This window comes from Chenopodium album, chromosome 8 (assembly GCF_948465745.1).
Source record: "Chenopodium album chromosome 8, dcCheAlbu1.1, whole genome shotgun sequence".
Taxonomy (NCBI): Eukaryota; Viridiplantae; Streptophyta; class Magnoliopsida; order Caryophyllales; family Amaranthaceae; genus Chenopodium; species Chenopodium album.
Window position 1 is genome coordinate 19,691,639 of NC_137841.1, and position 18,581 is coordinate 19,710,219.

The window sequence follows — 18,581 nt, forward strand, 5'->3', positions numbered from 1 at the left end:
AACCAACATAGATAAACAGGTTTAGGGTTAATCCTATTGTTTGTATGTTAGTCAGAAAGCGCACGGGAATACGATCAGAATAAAGTAGAGGTCTATTATTAGGGCAGGTTCAATCTCTTTTAGGTTGGATTTGTACCTTCATCCCCAAACCCTATTTGGTTCAAGACCTTATGGAGTTGACGATCTCTTGGATCATTAAGGGGTGTAACCTTCACCTCGTGAACGGTTTACAAGTTCCTAAAAAACTTGTTGGCGACTCTTTTGCTCTATCTTCTTTCCCTTTGGACGCCAGTGTACTTTAGTGTACAATCACAGTGGGGTTCAAGCTAGGGGTTAATACTTGAAATATTCCCTACAGCGCCAGACGCTAACGCTAGGCGTCAGGCTTAGCGCCAGGCGCTAATGACTGGCGTTTGGCGCTGATTAAATTTCTGACGCGTTTTCTGTAATCAGATAGAAATTAATTGTATAGGAGGATAAAATCGTATATTCCTCAAAAACATTCTTTTATTCTGATTAAAACTCTAAAAAGTCAACAAAAGTCAATTTATCAATGCTAACTGAATTAGGAATGAAAAGAACCTTCTAGAAGAATCTAGAAGACTAAAACCATTCCTAATTGCATTAGGAATGATAAATCTATATTAGGCCCTCCTCTAGATCATTGGGCCGCATATAAGGCTCAAACCGGGCCCAGTTTAGTAATTTGGACATAACTTCCTCAATATTCATCGGAATTGGGCTTATAATATATCGTTGGAAAGCTCTTTTCAAACCCTATCCAACTACACTACTATTGGACTCATATCATGGACCAACCAGACTGGATTGGTTGTTTTCTTAAAATAGGTTTTCAAAAACAGAGAGAAAAGAAAAGAAATTAAAACTATCCGCAACACTAGACTTTCCACACTTTCACTTCATTCGATTACGATTCGACGTGAAAGGTACTCATCACCGGGTTTGGTTTTGGGGAGACACAAATGGGTGTCTACAGCGGACACTTTTAGGAAATCCACCATAGCCAAGAGGTGAAGGATACCCTCAATTGTCAATAATCATTTGATGAATTGCTTCATCATTTTCATCATTTTTGACGCGTGGCTGTGGATAAGAATTATAAGTACCATGCATTGGGTAGCAATCATCTAGATAACAAATTCACATACAACATTAACAAAGTTTTGAGAAGGCAAATTTTGTAAGTAACATGCGCCAACGCTGTAGTTACTATCTTTTTAAATCCATAGAATAACCCAATAACATGAGTATCATCTTATATTTCTTTGTTTACTTTGGAAGAGAGAGCGACATGAATTTCTAAGAGAGAGATATGAAAGAAACAGAAATAGGGACAGCAACTGATACTCAGAGAGAGTGCATGCATGAGCACTTTTAAGTCCTACACATAAATACCAATCACTTGATGAGATAAGAGCAATTAATCAGTTATTGGATATGACTCCTTCCCTTTTTTCTTTTTTTTTTTCCAGCTCACCCTGCCTATCTAATCTCCATAGAATAAATCTTGGAAGGAAAACTTCCAGTTTCAAAAGTCTAATTCGATCAAGATATGTTGCAGCTAATCAGGAAAGTCAGAGAATGTAATAAGCTCAAGTGCCTAACACAATCCTTTGATTGTGATAAAATAATCCGCTCACAAAGTTTCACAAAAATTAGAAAAGTATGCACTACGCAGAAAGAAGAAAAAGTAACACTAGAATTTAAAAGACCGAAAGCTTTGCATTAATACCTTGACTAAGGTGCCAGCGTATTCAAGAACTTGAGTTGCCAATCTCCCAGAAGCTCACATACATTTTATCCCCCTCTCATCATGCACCTCAAGTCCACTTGCTATTCCCGGAGGACTCCCAGCTTTTACATAAGGTGGTCTCTTAATATGGGATGGAACAGGTCTAGGAGGAGACACCTTACCAGGCCTCAAAGGTTTGCATTCTCTTGTTGACGATTGATCGAGATTTCTGTAAGTGTCCTGGTGAGATAGTTACCAAAAAAAAAAAAAAAAAAAAAAAAAAAAAGCTTTTGCATGGGCACATGGAAAGAATTAAAGAGAAGGAAGCACACCTTCTCTTGAATAAGAGATTGGTTAAGCCAGAGAGAGATTTTGGCAACTGTATGGAGACATGTTTTCTTCCTACAAAAATAAGTTTCCAATAAGATAAAAATCCAGGACCAACAACGATATAATCCAGCAAGTACCAGCATGGCAATATCAAGGGAATAAAGCAAGGGCATAAAAATTTATGTATTGTTGTTTACAACAGTCATCTAATTTTCACATAATGCAAAAAAATACCTAAGTAAAAACATTCATCCATAGACAAATGCATCCAGCAAAAAACATTAATCCACAGACATGCCCATAGAGGTGGTAAAAAATGCCAAACTTGGAATGAAAGTCAAGTTTCTGCATTCAACAAAATGTCAGCAAAATAATCCATACTCTGATTAAATATGCAACCTTATCCATAATCTTCAATATAAGTCTGTACCAGAACCTCAATAACAAAAGAGTTCCTATATTCAATGAAAAAACAAACAATTTTTTGATGAGATATCAATATAAATCCAATCTATCTCATAGCAATATATTCTACATCACTAAGGTACACTAGAAGAACAATTATACCACATATATGCCACGATTAAATTCCTCCTCTTCCTCACTGCCCACCGCACTACTTACTAAGTTAGTAACCTTTCTCATCACTCTCTCTCTCTCTCTCTCCATGAATTAAATTCATTGAATGCTGAAATGCAAGATTTTTTTTTATTGATTTTCTAAACACAGATAAGTGCCATTATAATACCCCCAAGTATTTAATTACATCGAACCCCTGAAAATCCAAACCCAATTGATGTAATTTATGAACTCATACCTAAAAACTGCAAAACAGAATCCCAAAAAATAGATTTACACAATACAAGATTAATTAAAGAACTTGAAATCGTCCTTTATTCAAACAAAGAATAAAAAACGAGTAATTATTCAGAATTTTAATCATATAATTGAACAAAATGGAGCATTACAATATATATAAAGAAACCCTAAAATATATATCGGTGATGAACCACACCCATATCTTACCATAATTTCGTGAAATTACTTCTCGTGAAATTACTTCTAAAAACAATCTAAAGCACTCAATATTAAAGCCCAAAAACAACGAAGTTACCTCAATATTGTTGGCAAAGAAAAAGACAAAATCGAACACCATTGAAGGCGAATAGAGAAATTTAGCAAGCATATGAGTAGTACAAGGAGAATCAAGATCTCTTTGAAATTCATGACGCTCCAAATCTCACTGCAGAATTTAGGATGAAGTAAAGATGAATAGTTAGGGTTAAGAAGTTGAGAACTTAGAAAGTTAGAAATGCATAGTGAAAGGGTTTCGTATACTGTGTGCTTTGTGCGATTTTATTATTTCCCAAATTAGATTTGAAATGGTGGGTTGAGCTAATTACAACCACGTGCCTGGCATAGACTAGCATTCTCGACGCTTTTCCGCGTCAAAAAATATTGGCGACCCTAAATAGTGTCGCGAAAACACGCATATTGTATTTACTGTCTGACATTGTTCTTTGGCGTCGAGGCATAAACGTCGAGAATTTACTCATTTTGTAGTAGTGAACAAATACTATAGTTTATTTGATCATTTTAAGGAGTGTGTTCGGGTCGATTAACATTTCTAAAAATTTGATGCGCACTTTCAATCCAACTTTCTTCTCAATCTCTTCTACCTTTTTCGAAAACAATTCATTTAAAGTAAAATCCTTAGATGATTACCTTGTTGAAGTCAACACAAATCATGATATTCCATAAATGATTGTTCATGAATTTTTTGACATTCTTCATCAACAAACTTGCTTAAAGTGAATTCGTATTACAAGGATTAAAAAAAAAGAAATAAAAACAATTATTTTGACTTTGGTTCATTGTTTGAGTGCTTGGTAGAAAAGTTTTAAATGAACGCGCTCAATTTCTCGTGATACACATTACTAGATCATCTTCCACATTCGCATACTAGTCTAATCATGGGTGACAAAGCAGCATTGGAGAAACTTAGAGAGGAACTCCAAAACCTAAAGGCCCTACGAGAAGAAGAAGTCTAAATGAAGGCTCATAAAAAAGCAGAAAAGACTAAAATAAAAGCAGAAAAAGAAAAAAAAAACATTCTGCAAGAAAAGCAAGAGCCGAAAGAGTAGAGGCCTTGGAGAAACTTTCCCTTCGAGCTAACTCAAGGAATAAGTACTTCAATTATGAGCTTGCACCACAACCTAGTGGCAAGACTCTCCTAGAAAAGTTCTTGACTACAGATTTGCCAACCTTTAAGGTTACAGACAATCCTAGGACTCACTTAATGAGCTTTATTGGAATTATGGCATTGAAAGGGGTTGAGCCAAGCCTATATGCATGTACTTTTCCTCTTTCATTGGACCCAACTGCTAGATCATGGTTTTATAACCTCAATGCAAAACAAACTTCCACTTGGAGTGACGTTATAAAAGCGTTTTTAACCCAATATGGAGATAACATCGAGCTCACAACTACCTTGCACGATCTCGAATTGCTTAAGCAAGGGGAAGAAGAAGGCTTCATTGACTTCTTTTCCAGGTGGCGATCAAAGGTTGCTCTTATTCCACAAAGACCTCCGGATCATGAACTTGTCCCAAAGTTTATAGACAATATGTCTCCACCATACAAGTGCCATTTACAATACCTTGGTTTAGACACATTTCAAAAAGTCTATACTGTAGGAACATTAATTAAAAGGGACTTGATAAATGAAATCATGAATCATATAGATGGACTTGATTTTTAGAGAGGATTTCACCTACGTCGGAAACGGACAAAGCTTAAAGATGCAATCTCAATATGTTGTCAACAATTCAAGATGTAGCACCCTAGGTCTTGTTTTGTTTCTTTCCTTTAATTTGTTTTTTTATGATAGACTAAGAGATTCATGCTATCAAATCTACTTATTTTGTACTCTCATTAATTAATGAATAAAAAAATATTTTCAAGTACGTCTATCTTGTTCTCTTTTCAATCTCTTTATTGTCATTGACTTGAATTAAATAAAACGTATACATACAAACAGGCAATATCAAAAGGCATACATACTCAACACTTTAAGAATCTTGATGAGCTTTGGCTTACAAGATGTATTGAATGAAAAGAGGCCCATCTTAGGCTCACAAAGAAAGGATATGATGATTTCACCAACACATGAGGCAATTGAAACTCCACAAATATAATCCCATGTTCTTAACCTTAGAGAAAATCCATCTTTTTGCACCCCTTTTGAGCCTCGTCAATTGAGCCTTAGTTATTCAACCTACATTATTCCATACCTTGGGATGGGAATGGTGCAAAGATACAAATAGGAAATTGGGGGAACGAAACATAAGAGGGGGACATGCACAAAGTTAGTCTAAACCCAAAAGGAAAGATCAAATGCAAAAGAAAAAGAATTCGTTCTAAACCCAAAACAAAACTTGTCAAAAAAAAAAAAGAGAAAAAAAAAGGAGAGATGACAAGGAAAAGACACCTAATGTAGGAAGTTTCCACACACAACAGAAAGGTTTTAATTCGAGAAGCACCAAAAGTAAGGGATTTTGGGAGTATACTTGAGCCTGTCCATTGTTCATAACCCCAAGCCTAGCCACGTTACAAACTTGGAAAGGCCCTCATTGAGGTAGACCATAACCATATACCAAAATCATCATTCCATGAAAATATGGCCAATCTTAGGTCTTTGCACATATGGACCTACTATTGAGTAGTCATGCCCATATATAAAATGCATGAAGTGTTGAGTTATGATTACAAAATCATATAAAAAATTCAAATGATTTGGATGATCTGATAGTCATTGGCTTGATTACATCATGTTAGTAAAGCAATCAAATCAAACTAAATTCGATGTTTTCAAAATCTTTTGCCAAAGAAAAATGAGATGATTATCACTTAAAAAAAACAATCATCTTCTTTTCTTTTAATAATTGGGCTATTTATTACCAAGGTAATTCACGTTTGATATACATTGCCTAGAAAGAAAAAGAGTTAATACAATAAATTGATTTGATATATCGACAACCTTGACGTCAACTTTAGATGTCTTTTACAACTCTTAAGCATTGGCCTTCTCACTTATCATGAGCAACTAATATTTCCGCCTGCGTGGGATATCTCCATCTTCTCGAAACAAGGAACATTGATTGAACATGATCGCTACATGAAAAAATGATCGTTATCGCTATCACACGTAGACCTCACTGCCAAGTCATCATGATGATTAAAATATTAAGTCAATAATCCTTGAATTTCGAAAACATGTCTAATTTTCTTTCTTTATTCTTCTATGGGAAAGTTGGATTCCCCTTCTTATTTATACAAATCCGTCTTTTTTGTTCATTTCTTTTTTAGGGGGTAAGTCGGGATGATCCTCCCATTTGGCAACTATAATACTCGAAAATAGTATAATTTTTTCGCTCTTTGCCTCAAATTGGGGGCTTACAAAAGCCAGGACATCCTCACTTCTCTCTATTTACATATTTGAACATGCTATTTATGCTGCGAAATTAATGTCATGCAAAGCTTATTACGAACCATCTTAATAACTTTAAATGACAAAGGGAAGAACACCACTTCCTATTATTTGACCAAGATAATTAATTATGTTACTTGATCAAACAATTTATGATAAACATATGCAATATTTCGCAAATCGAAAATACAAATCTTGGGGCCTTAAATAAACATGAGAAACATCCCCTAGCATATATGTATACATGAATTCCAAAAGCCACCTATGTCTACACTTGGGGGCTTCAAATTAAAAATATAGGTCTCACCTTAACTTTCATTTTAAAATGAGACCATATTTTAGAAAGTGATTCAAATGATTTTATAAATTATTCTAACACTTCACCAAACATTCGTTTTCAAACTACGGTGCTTGTTTAATTGAAAGAAATTCACTTTCAATTAGCAAAATATGACAATGATGACAAAAAGTAAAACTTAAACAAAATCAGATATACGAAAGTTTGCTCACATTTTCATATCTTTGTTGAAATAAGTTGCAAATTACAACTTACCTTCATCATTCTTGGACAAAAAAAGTCACACTCAATTATGAGCTAGACTTTTCTTTCCATTTTGGGTTCAATTTTGAAAATAATATTATGTATTTTGCCAACTATAAAAAGTTGCTTTTCAAAACAACCTTTTATTCAAATTATTGGACCCTTTCCAAATTTTGAATTCTAGTTCGAAATAACCTGTCTCTAATAAAAAATAGTATTCAAAATTTCCTTTCTGAATTATTGTTTCATTTCCTCAAATAAATAAATTTTCAGATTCTCAATAACTGTTTGGATAATACGTGTATGTAAATTTTCAAAAGGAATGAACTAAGATTCGACTTCTTGGCTCAAACTTTTTCTCATTGGCTTAGGGATGGTAAACAAACTACCTGCAAGACCAAAATCAATGACTGATAAGAACAAAGAAAATATTTGATTTTCTGAATCAACTTTGAGAATAAAATCACCACAATGATCTTTACAAACGTTTTTACATTAGGTATGATACAATAAACCTTAAACACAATTGTTTTGGTTTATAAACAAGCAAAGAACTAACTTGCTTTCTCGAACATGACTTTAACTAAAATGTGAAAGCCATGTCATTGTCCTAAATATCTCAAAACAAGAAAAGGACATACTCCATCTCAATATCATGATTATATGAATGGCCTAAACAATAGCAAGTCATTAGAACTACCCCAAATTGGGGGCTCCAAGACTTGAGAAATAGCAAGAATGTGCATAACCCAAAACATGGGGGCTCCAATATCCACAAAGAAACAAAATGAGATATTCATGCATTCGAGCTACTTTCGAGAATCGCCTAAATAGTTGTGGATCTCGAGCGTTATAATTTTCAAATGCATCACAATGATTTGATAATCATTTTGTTCCTTTGAAAACTAAGTTTGTAATTGAACTTGGCCATGAAACAAGTTACATATTCGAGCCATTTTCAAGTTCAACTTCAAGAACTAATCTTAGTGCATAATTGTTGTTTCAATACTTCAATTTACTCTAGAGATTAGAGAGTATAACTAGTATAGAGCAACAAAATCATGATACTTGCTCATACGAAAGTTTAGTACTCAATCATTCATCATGTAAATTGTATCAAGAGACATTATTAACATAAGACAAACAATTTCATGAGTTATGAAAGTGCAGCTGGTACTCAAGAAGGGGGGGGGTTGAATTGAGTACAGGGCAGTGTTAAGAATTATCGGATTTTCTTCTCTATTTATGTAGGGGGACCAGGTGATGAACTGGTCCTGCAGCGGAAACAGAAAATTCAATAAATAATCAACACAAAGATTTAACGAGGTTCAGCTCAACTCTGAGCCTACGTCCTCCACTACCCTAATTACTTTTATTAATCAACTCTGAAAAACAAAAGCAATTACAAATGATCACACTCGTGATCCCCACACCTAACTCTAGGTGTCACTTCGCACTTGAACTCACAAGCACTTGCACTCACACTCGTAAATGCTACCCCAATCACTAACCTCTTAGTGATTCAATACAAACCCTTTGTTTCCCTCTAAATGCTTCCTACTCAAAGCTTACAAGAGATAATTACAAATCAATCCTTACTGTGTGCATAAATAGTTTGTAAGAGATGAACTAACTATTTCCCTTAGAGTGTATTTCGAGCTTTCAAAGATAGAGAAGTTTTTCAGAAAAGCTCACTCGAAATTCTGATCGAGTTTATGCTTTTATAAGGTTGGGAGATGAATTCTTTCGTGATCTTTTCAGATCATAACTTAGGTAAATAGAATATCTTTTATTTTGTAAATAAGAGATATTCTAAGATATTATTCTACTTTCCATAAATGGGTAGAATAATATATTCTAAGTTATATGCGAAATAATTCATCTCCAACTCTGCATAAACTGAATCAATTAGTTTAGTAAATATTCTCTAAGGATAGGAAATATATATTCCAGAAAATATTTACTGAACTAATGTCCAGGTTCATGAAACAAGCTACGAAGCAGCTGTTTCCCAACCTGTTAGTGTCCTAGAGATCAGGTCAACTTTTCCTGATCTCTACAACACTAAATATTCTAAGTAAGGGATACAGATAGCTCACGTACAAACATCCATGCACACTTAACATTATAAAGACTACAAAGATCAACTATCCTAATCTGAGAGACTTCATAATCTTCAAGTCTTGACGGCCTTCCTTGATAGAACATTCTGATACAGATTTCTTGAATGCTTTGATTCAAAAGAACTTCATATTGCCTCAAGTACTTGGGATAGCTGTTCCTGTTCAAAATGTCAGTTGATATAATATAAAACCAACAAGAACCAGCTAGTCAGCTGTTTGTCATCACTCAAAACCTTAAGAGACTCAACAAATTCCCCCTTTTTGATGATGACAAACACTTTGAAGTTTCCTGCACCTGCACGTTAGTGAGAAACAGCAAAGTAAAGAAAGTTCTAATCTACACTTAAGAAGACAAGACTTTCTACTAGACTTTCTACACAGGGGATATCTTGTGTAAAAGACTTATGACACTGATGACTGACCAGGATAGCCATCTTCATTTAAAAGAAACAACTTGTTTTTGGATTTTTGGAAAAAGACACTGAAACAGTTAGTTAATCTAACTGTTCTCTCTATTTTAACTTGTTTTTGTGATTATCTGACTCAAGGAAATAAAAGACTCAATCTAATTGTCTAACAAGGCCTTTTCAGAAACTTCAACCTGCTTTTCCCCCTTTTGGCATCAGTAAAAAGCATTCAAGAAATAGAATTGCACACCAAAATATCGCAAGTAAGCCAAAAATCAGTAGTTTCAACCACTGATCAATCTCAATGCTGCAGGTTAGCACAAACAGGTTATTCAATCACATGAAACAGAAAAAGCTTAAAACTGTTCAGGATTACACACCAGAAGGTTAGAAACATAATAGAAACCACACTGCATGAAAAACAGTCTAGCAGTGTGGGGGAACAGCAAATATTATGGCAGTTAATGGAAGGGGAGGGGGAGACTGAAGTGATCATTCATCATCATCTTCATCCTCTTCTTCATCCTCTGGGTTGATCTCCTCCTCGAAGTCAGAACCTTCCTCAGCTGTCTTTTCTTCTTCCTTCTTCTCCTTTTCCTCTGTCTCTTCTTCTTCTTCCTCATCAGATTCATTTTCCTCTTCTTCAGAACCTTCTCCTTTTTCAGCATCAGGACCCTTCTCACTGGAGGATTCCTCATCATCCGTCTCAATGATCCTACAGTGTGTAGAGTCAAACTGCATCCCAGACTCTGGGGGCAACAGGTGATCAATCACCTTGCAAATAGTGAGGAATTTCCTGTTGTTCATAAGCTTATCAAGCTTCCTTTCTTCTTCAGCCTGCACTAGACTGGCAGCCAACTTTATGATCCTCTCATCCTGCCTTTCCAACTTGGCAAGAAGCATTGCCACATCCTCAGGAGTGATTTCCTCCTGGTTCCCTGCATCCCTTGGGCTACTTTCTTGACCTACAAAAGTCAGCTTCTTTCCAGAGTAGTCAATCTTCTTCTGAGTGAGTATTTTCTTGGAGAACAACTGAAGACTCACCACCTCACCAGAAAAAGAAAACTTGGGATTCTGCTCCTTGATGATTTTGCAGATAAAAGAACCATAAGGCAGGGAGTTGTGGGATGAAGCATGGCAGTACAACATGTGCTCCATCATTAGAGCAGGCAGATTAACCTTAACCTTTTTCAGAATCAGATAGATCAGGACCATGTCCATGATCCTAACAGTACCTCTGCCTTGACCCTTGGGCAGAAAGACCTTCAAACACATGGAGTGCAGAACCAACATAATTGCCTCCCTAAAGTCACTAGGGGAACCAGCTTCTTCCTTCTTTCCAAACAAAAACTGAGTAACCTCCTCAGGTGTTACTCCTCCCATTAGGGGCCACCCATCACTGCTATATCTACCAAAACCATCTCTAGGTATACCCAGCAACTCAGATAAAACAGACTCAGAAACATGTACAATACTACCAGAAACAGTTGATGCCACAGACATATCAATGTTTTGCTTTAGATTAACAAAGAACTGACGAACAGGACCAACAAAAGCATCATTTAAATCATTAAACAGAGACATCCATCCTTGGAACTCAAGAAGTTCCTTAACTTGACTCAAAGCAGGAATATCAAAATATTCATTCTCAACACCACAACCAGATAACACAGTCCTAGAACTTAAAGAAGTTGCACCAGTACTGGGGTTAACAGGTTGTTTACCTTTAGCAGCCTTGGAGATACGGGAAACAGATGATGTTGCTTTCCTTTTCTCTCCTCTCTTAGGCTCAGATGGTGTAGTCTCCTTCTCTTCTGAGCCCTTAATGACCTTTGAAGCAGCCCTAGTCTGCCTTTTCCTTACAGAGCCAGTAGTGGTACCAGCAACCACCTTGGTCACCACTACATCTAGATCCTCCTCCATCTTCGTGTCCTCCTTCTCCTCATCCAATCCTTCATCAGCCACTTCCTCTAACTGTTTTTCAAGTTTCTTGGCTATCTTTTTAACAGGTTCCCCCTCAGAAGGTGATTTGGGGTTTGAAGAAACGGTTTCAGTGATTTGAGTGAGGGTTTCGATGGATTTCTCTTTTGGGGCCTTTTTAGATTTGGATTTTTGTGGAGAAGGGTTTAAAGTTTTAGTCTTTGATGGTGAAGCAGGTTTTTCCTTCAAGACATTCTCTTTTGAAGGAGTTTGTCTCAAGGGAACGGCCTTGATGGGTTCAGTTTCAGAGGGGTTGATTTCTGGTGTTGCTTGTGAAGGAGTCTGCTCAGAGACGTTCATAAGAACATCCTTGATTGTTTCTTGAGATTTTGACGAGGGGGAACTAGCCAAACTTGCTTTGGAACCTCCTTTCCTTCCTCCTTTCCTTCCAGTTCCAGCCTTTCTCACCATTGTTGCTTGTCTAAGCTTCGAAGAATTGATCTTGTGTAGAGAGAGAAGTTGAGAATTTTTGATGAATGATGAATAATCACGGAGCAAAGAAAGGGAAGCAAATATATAGCCAGAGGAATTATAGAGACAATCAGAAATAAAATCAGAGGATCAGAAGATATTTGGAAGTTATTTTAATTTGGAAATAACTTCCATAAATGAACAACTGCCCATAATTGCAACTGTCAGAACAAATTGCCGTTGGAGGAAAATAACTGCCATATTTTAAAGATTTTAAAATCAAATAAGAATATAAAAATATTTTCTCACGGTTTAATTTGAAATTAATTTCAAAATTAATCCGTTTGTATTTGCTGCTGTTTCCTCTGCTGGTAGGGTTACTGAAACAGTTGCTTATCTGTTCAATATGGCCTTCAATCCTGAAAGTGATTAGCTGCAATATTGCTCACATAGAGATAAGCAATTAACATTGAGATAATAGACAGATTGCAAAGGTATGATGCACGCACACATTTAAAGAATACTTAATTAGCCAATCATTGGGGAAAGACAGCTGAGAGAGGTCTCTTAGTTTGACCTAGTCAGACCTAACATGACTCTAAACTTGCAGAAAGACTCTTTACCCAATGGCTTAGTGAAGATATCTGCAATTTGTTCTTCACTGTTGCAAAAACTCAGCTCTACAAGACCTTTCTCAACATTATCTCTTAGGAAATGATGTCTTATCTCAATATGCTTTGTCCTGGAATGCTGCACAGGATTCTTAGAAATGTTAATAGCACTTGTATTATCACATAAAATAGGTACATTTTCATAGAAAATACCAAAATCTTTCAACTGGTTCCTTATCCACAACAGCTGGGAGCAGCAAGCTGCAGCAGCTATGTATTCAGATTCTGCTGTGGATAAAGCAACAGAATTTTGTTTCTTTGATCCCCATGAAATCAAGCAGGGACCTAAGAAATGTGCCATACCAGATGTGCTCTTTCTGTCTACTAGGAATCCAGCATAATCTGCATCTGTGTATCCTAATAGTTCAATTGAACCACCTTTGGGGTACCACAAGTACAGATCATCTGTTCCTACTAAGTATCTAAATATTCTCTTGACAGCCTTTAGGTGAGATTCTTTGGGATTGCTTTGAAAACGTGCACACAATCCCACAGAAAACACTATATCTGGCCTACTAGCTGTCAAGTAGAGAAGAGAACCAATCATACCTCTAAACAGTGTAGCTTCCACACTCTCTCCTTTATCATCACTGTCTAGCTTTGCATTTGTAGGTATTGGAGTTGCATATGATTTACTGTCTTGCAATCCATACTTCTTGATTAGTTCCTTTAGATACTTCTGTTGATGTATCATGATCCCATCAACTGTTTGCTTGATCTGCAATCCTAGGAAGAATCCTAGTTCTCCCATCATGCTCATCTCAAATTCACTTTGCATCAGATCTGCAAACTCACTACACAAAATTTGATTAGTAGCACCAAATATTATATCATCTACATATATCTGTACTACAATCAAATCAAAATTCCTGGTTTTGATAAAGAGGGTCTTATCAACCGTTCCTCTTCTATAGTCATGTTCCATCAGAAAGTTGGACAGCCTTTCATACCAAGCTCTAGGAGCTTGTTTAAGACCATAGAGCGCCTTGTCCAGCTTATATACATGATTTGGGAATTGACTATCAGCAAAGCCAGGGGGCTGCTCAACATATACTTCTTCTTTCAAATAACCATTAAGAAATGATGTCTTAACATCCATTTGAAAGAGCTTAATGTTCTTATGAGCAGCAAAGGCAATCAAGATCCTTATTGCCTCAAGCCTAGCTACTGGGGCAAAGGTTTCATCATAATCAATGCCTTCTTGCTGATTATAACCTTGCACGACCAGTCTAGCTTTGTTTCTGACTATAGTACCCAGATCATCCAATTAGTTTCTGAAGACCCACTTGGTACCTATGACTGACCTGTTCTCAGGTCTTGGCTCAAGATGCCACACTTTATTTCTTTCAAATTGATTTAATTCATCTTGCATAGCCAAAACCCAATCAGGATCTTTTAAAGCCATCTTGTAGTCAGTTGGTTCTATATTAGATAAAAATGAGAAAAATGCACAAAAGTTTTCATAAACTGCTCTCCTAGTCTGAATGCCTTTACTGATATCACTCAGAATTTGTTCAGTAGGATGAGAAGATTTATATTTAAAAATGCTAGATCTAGGTGCATTCTCATTTAATCCATCAGAACCATCATGCATCCCTGGTTCATTTGTGCCATCGAATTGGTTTTGCACAGATGGACCAGTATGCTGAGATGTTCCCCCTACCTCCCTTACCTTGGTGGAAAACTTGTCCTGAAAGTTTTCTGTTCCCCCTGAGGTGTTGCTTTCTCCATTTACTTGGGGGCCTTCATCTCCATCCTCATGAGTATCCACTTGTTGAGGATCTCCTTCATTGTGACCAAGTCCTTCACCAGCAGCATCTGGTGAACCAGTATGTGAACCTGGTTTTTCTAAGGAAACATCAGTTGATTCTCCTGTAAAATACAAAAGTCCTATCTCATCTAAGTCATCAGCCTGCACATTCTCACAACACATATTAAATTCATCAAAGACTACATGAACACTTTCTTCAACACACAAAGTTTTCTTATTGAAAACTTTATATGCCTTACTGTGAGAAGAATAACCAAGGAAAACAGCTTCATCACTTCTTGGATCAAATTTATCCAAGCTGTTCTTACCATTATTATGCACATAACACTTACAACCAAAGGTTCTGAAGTATGCTATGTTTGGTTTCCTTCCTCTGAGAAGTTCGTATGGAGTCTTCTTCATTTGAGGCCTTAACATCAACCTATTTAACATGTGACAAGCTGTATTTACAGCTTCTGCCCAAAAAGACTTGGGGAGACAACTCTCAATGAGCATTGTTCTTGCCATTTCTTCCAAAGTCCTGTTCTTCCTCTCAACTACTCCATTTTGTTGAGGAGTTCTTGGGGCAGAGAAATTGTGAGAAACTCCATGTTCCCTGCAGAACTCTATGAAGCTAGAGTTATCAAACTCTGATCCATGATCAGATCTTATGGCAGCCAGTTGATGATTGATCTTGTTCTGAACCTGCTTTACTAATACAATAAACTCATCAAAAGTTTCATCTTTAGAAGACAGAAATAGAGTCCATGTGTATCTGGAATAATCATCAACAATGACACACACATATCTAGAACCATTTCTACTTTGGACTCTCATGGGTCCACATAAATCAATATGAATAAGTTCTAGAGGTCTGCTGGTACTGATAGTTTTCTTTGGCTTAAAAAAGGATTTGACCTGTTTCCCTTTAGCACATTCTTCACAAACTCTATCTGCTTCAAACTTGATGTTAGGCAGGCCTATCACCAATTCTTGAGACCTGAGTTTGTTAAGAAGTCTAAAGCTGACATGTCCCATCCTTTTATGCCAAAGCCACTGGTCCCTATCAGAAACAGCACTCAAACAGATGGACTTGTTCTCAGGGATTTGGTTTAAATAAGTAATGTAAACGTTTTCATGTCTGAATCCCTGGCAGACAAGTTCATTTGTTTGCAAATTCACTATGTGACAAAGGTTGTCTTTGAACTCAACTTTATTACCTTTATCACATAATTGTGAAATACTCAAGAGATTATGTTGTAAACCATCAACATAATATACATCACTAATAGCATGAGAAAGTGACTTACCAACCTTACCAATTCCAAGAATGGTACCTTTGCTGTTATCACCAAAAGTCACCTTTCCCCCTTCATGAGCTGTAAGTGAGAGAAACTGTTTCCTATCCCCTGACATGTGTCTTGAGCAGCCACTGTCCAAATACCAGTAGGTATTGTCTCTCACTTCAGCCTGCACAGGAAAAATTTAAACATTAGCTTTAGGAACCCAAATCTTTTTGGGTCCCTTTCCAACAACAGATTCAAGCACGTTTTTTCTAACCCAAATCTGTTTAACATTTTTCTCATTTTTATCCAATCTACTTTTCCTGTCTTTACACTCATATTTCTTATGGCCATTCTTGCCACAATGATAGCACACATGCATGTCTTTTGCTAAGACATACTTACCTTTCTTATACTCCTGTAACCATGTAGTATCTCTGGGAGACCAGTTCCTCCTGTTCCCCTTCCCAGTATAACCAAGTCCCCTTCTACCACTGTTTCCAGCAGTTAAGGTTAACTGGTTCAATGAGTTCTGGGATTGGAGGACTTTATCCATTCTCTTCTTAAATTCTATGAACTCTCTGTCCTTTAAATTCATTTTCTCATGCAGGGATAAATTCTGGTCAACAACTATCTCAAAGTCAAGCTTAGCTCTTTCAAGCTCAGCTTGCAATTTTGAAATACTTGAATCATGCAAAACTACAGGATCACATGAATTAGTCTTTCTAAGCTGGGCTAACTCAACCTGCAAACTACAAATTTTAGCTTCACATTCATCATGCATATTACTAGAAACAGTTTCAGAACCAGTACTTTTGCTGTCCTTAACTAGGACATATGCTTTATATAGTTTCTCTACATCATCAACTAACAAGTTGAATCCTTCTAACAGTTTAGACCTATTCAGAGCACTTGCCCTAGATTTTATACTATCAAAGTCGTACAAGTCATCATCACTATAATCAAGCACGTTAATGACACAACTTGTAAACTGTTTCTCACATTCATCATCACTGTCATCACATAAACCCATATCAGATTTTATTCTCTGAATTTCAAGTTTGCTTTGATCTAAAGCAATCTCTAGTTCAGCTACTTCCTGCTTTAAGTTAGCACAGACACTTTCCAACAAATCACAACTTGAATTAGCAATATCATATTCTTTAGACTTTTCTTTAAACTTTCTCTTAAAATCATGATAAGCAATTCCAAGTTCTAAACATTGATCTAAAGCACTACTAGCACATTCCATCAAGTTTTCTCTATCATAAAAGAGCATATCCTTTTTGATCTGATCAATGTTTACCTGATGTTGATCCAAGGGGTGCTTCTTTGCCATGAGGCAGTGGACATCTGAGCTGGTTCCTCTGCTGTACCTGGTATCTTCTTCTGAACTTTGATTCAGTATTGCTGTCATACATACATCTGACTGACTTGAATCATCTCCCTCTTCATCACTGTCTGTATCTCCCCAGACAGCAGCAACCATGGCCTTTTTGTAGGCCATCTTGTCTGCTTCCTTGGACTGGTTGTCCTTCCATTGAGGACAATTCTTCACAAGGTGTCCCTTCTCACCACACTTAAAGCATCCTGTTGCAGAGAAATTGTTAGATTTTTTATTTGATGCATTATTAAACTTACCCTTGATGAATTTTCCCTTCTGGTTTCTGAAACTTCTTTCAAACCTTCTAGCCATCATTCCTATTTCATCATCCTCATCTTCGACTGTTCCCTTTAGTGAAATTCCTTTTGCTGGAACCTTCTCTGACTTAGATCCAACCAGCATTTCATGGGTCATGAGGGAACCTATCAGCTGTTCAACTGATAGAATTGAAAGATCCTTTGCCTCATAAATGGCTGTAACCTTGGGAGTCCATTCACCTGTCAAACTTCTCAAAATCTTTCTAACAAGATCTTCATCAGTAAAGCTTTTACCGAGAGATTTTAAATCATTTACAATAGTCATGAATCTACCAAAACAAGTATTAATATCTTCATCCTTAAACATATTAAAAGATTCATATTTTGACATAAGTAAATCAATTTTAGACCTTTTTACCTCACTGGTACCCTCAAAGGCAAGTTCAAGGGTATCCTAGATCTCCTTGGCAGTGGTGCATGCTGAGATCCTGTTTGTCTCATTCTCAGCAATGGCCTGTTGCAGTATTGACATAGCCTTAGCATTTTTCTCCAGCTTTTTGTAATCAGTGGAGATGTATTCATCTTCAGTCTTTGGGACTAGCTTCCCTTCTGGATCAGACTTCTCAATGGTCAAGGGACCATTCTTAACAACCAACCAACATTCATAATCAATGCCAATGATGATATTCTTGATTCTGTTCTTCCACCATGCATAGTTCTTCCCATTGAACTTTGGTGTCTTGTTGTCATATCCCATAGCATTCATTTCCTGAGTACTCATGATCTACTTCTCTAGGTGTTACCCTTACAAGAAGCCGAGGCTCTGATACCAATTGAAAGTGCAGCTGGTACTCAAGAAGGGGGGGGGGGTTGAATTGAGTACAGGGCAGTGTTAAGAATTATCGGATTTTCTTCTCTATTTATGTAGGGGGACCAGGTGATGAACTGGTCCTGCAGCGGAAACAGAAAATTCAATAAATAATCAACACAAAGATTTAACGAGGTTCAGCTCAACTCTGAGCCTACGTCCTCCACTACCCTAATTACTTTTATTAATCAACTCTGAAAAACAAAAGCAATTACAAATGATCACACTCGTGATCCCCACACCTAACTCTAGGTGTCACTTCGCACTTGAACTCACAAGCACTTGCACTCACACTCGTAAATGCTACCCCAATCACTAACCTCTTAGTGATTCA

The 18,581-nt window shown here is 36.7% G+C and overlaps 1 pseudogene; it reads right to left on the bottom strand.

Annotated features, from left to right (window-relative positions):
- Nucleotides 1-3,239, bottom strand: part of LOC145642788 (methionine aminopeptidase 1D, chloroplastic/mitochondrial-like) — a 57,373-nt pseudogene extending 54,134 nt beyond the window's left edge.
- Nucleotides 3,240-18,581: the final 15,342 nt, after the last annotated feature.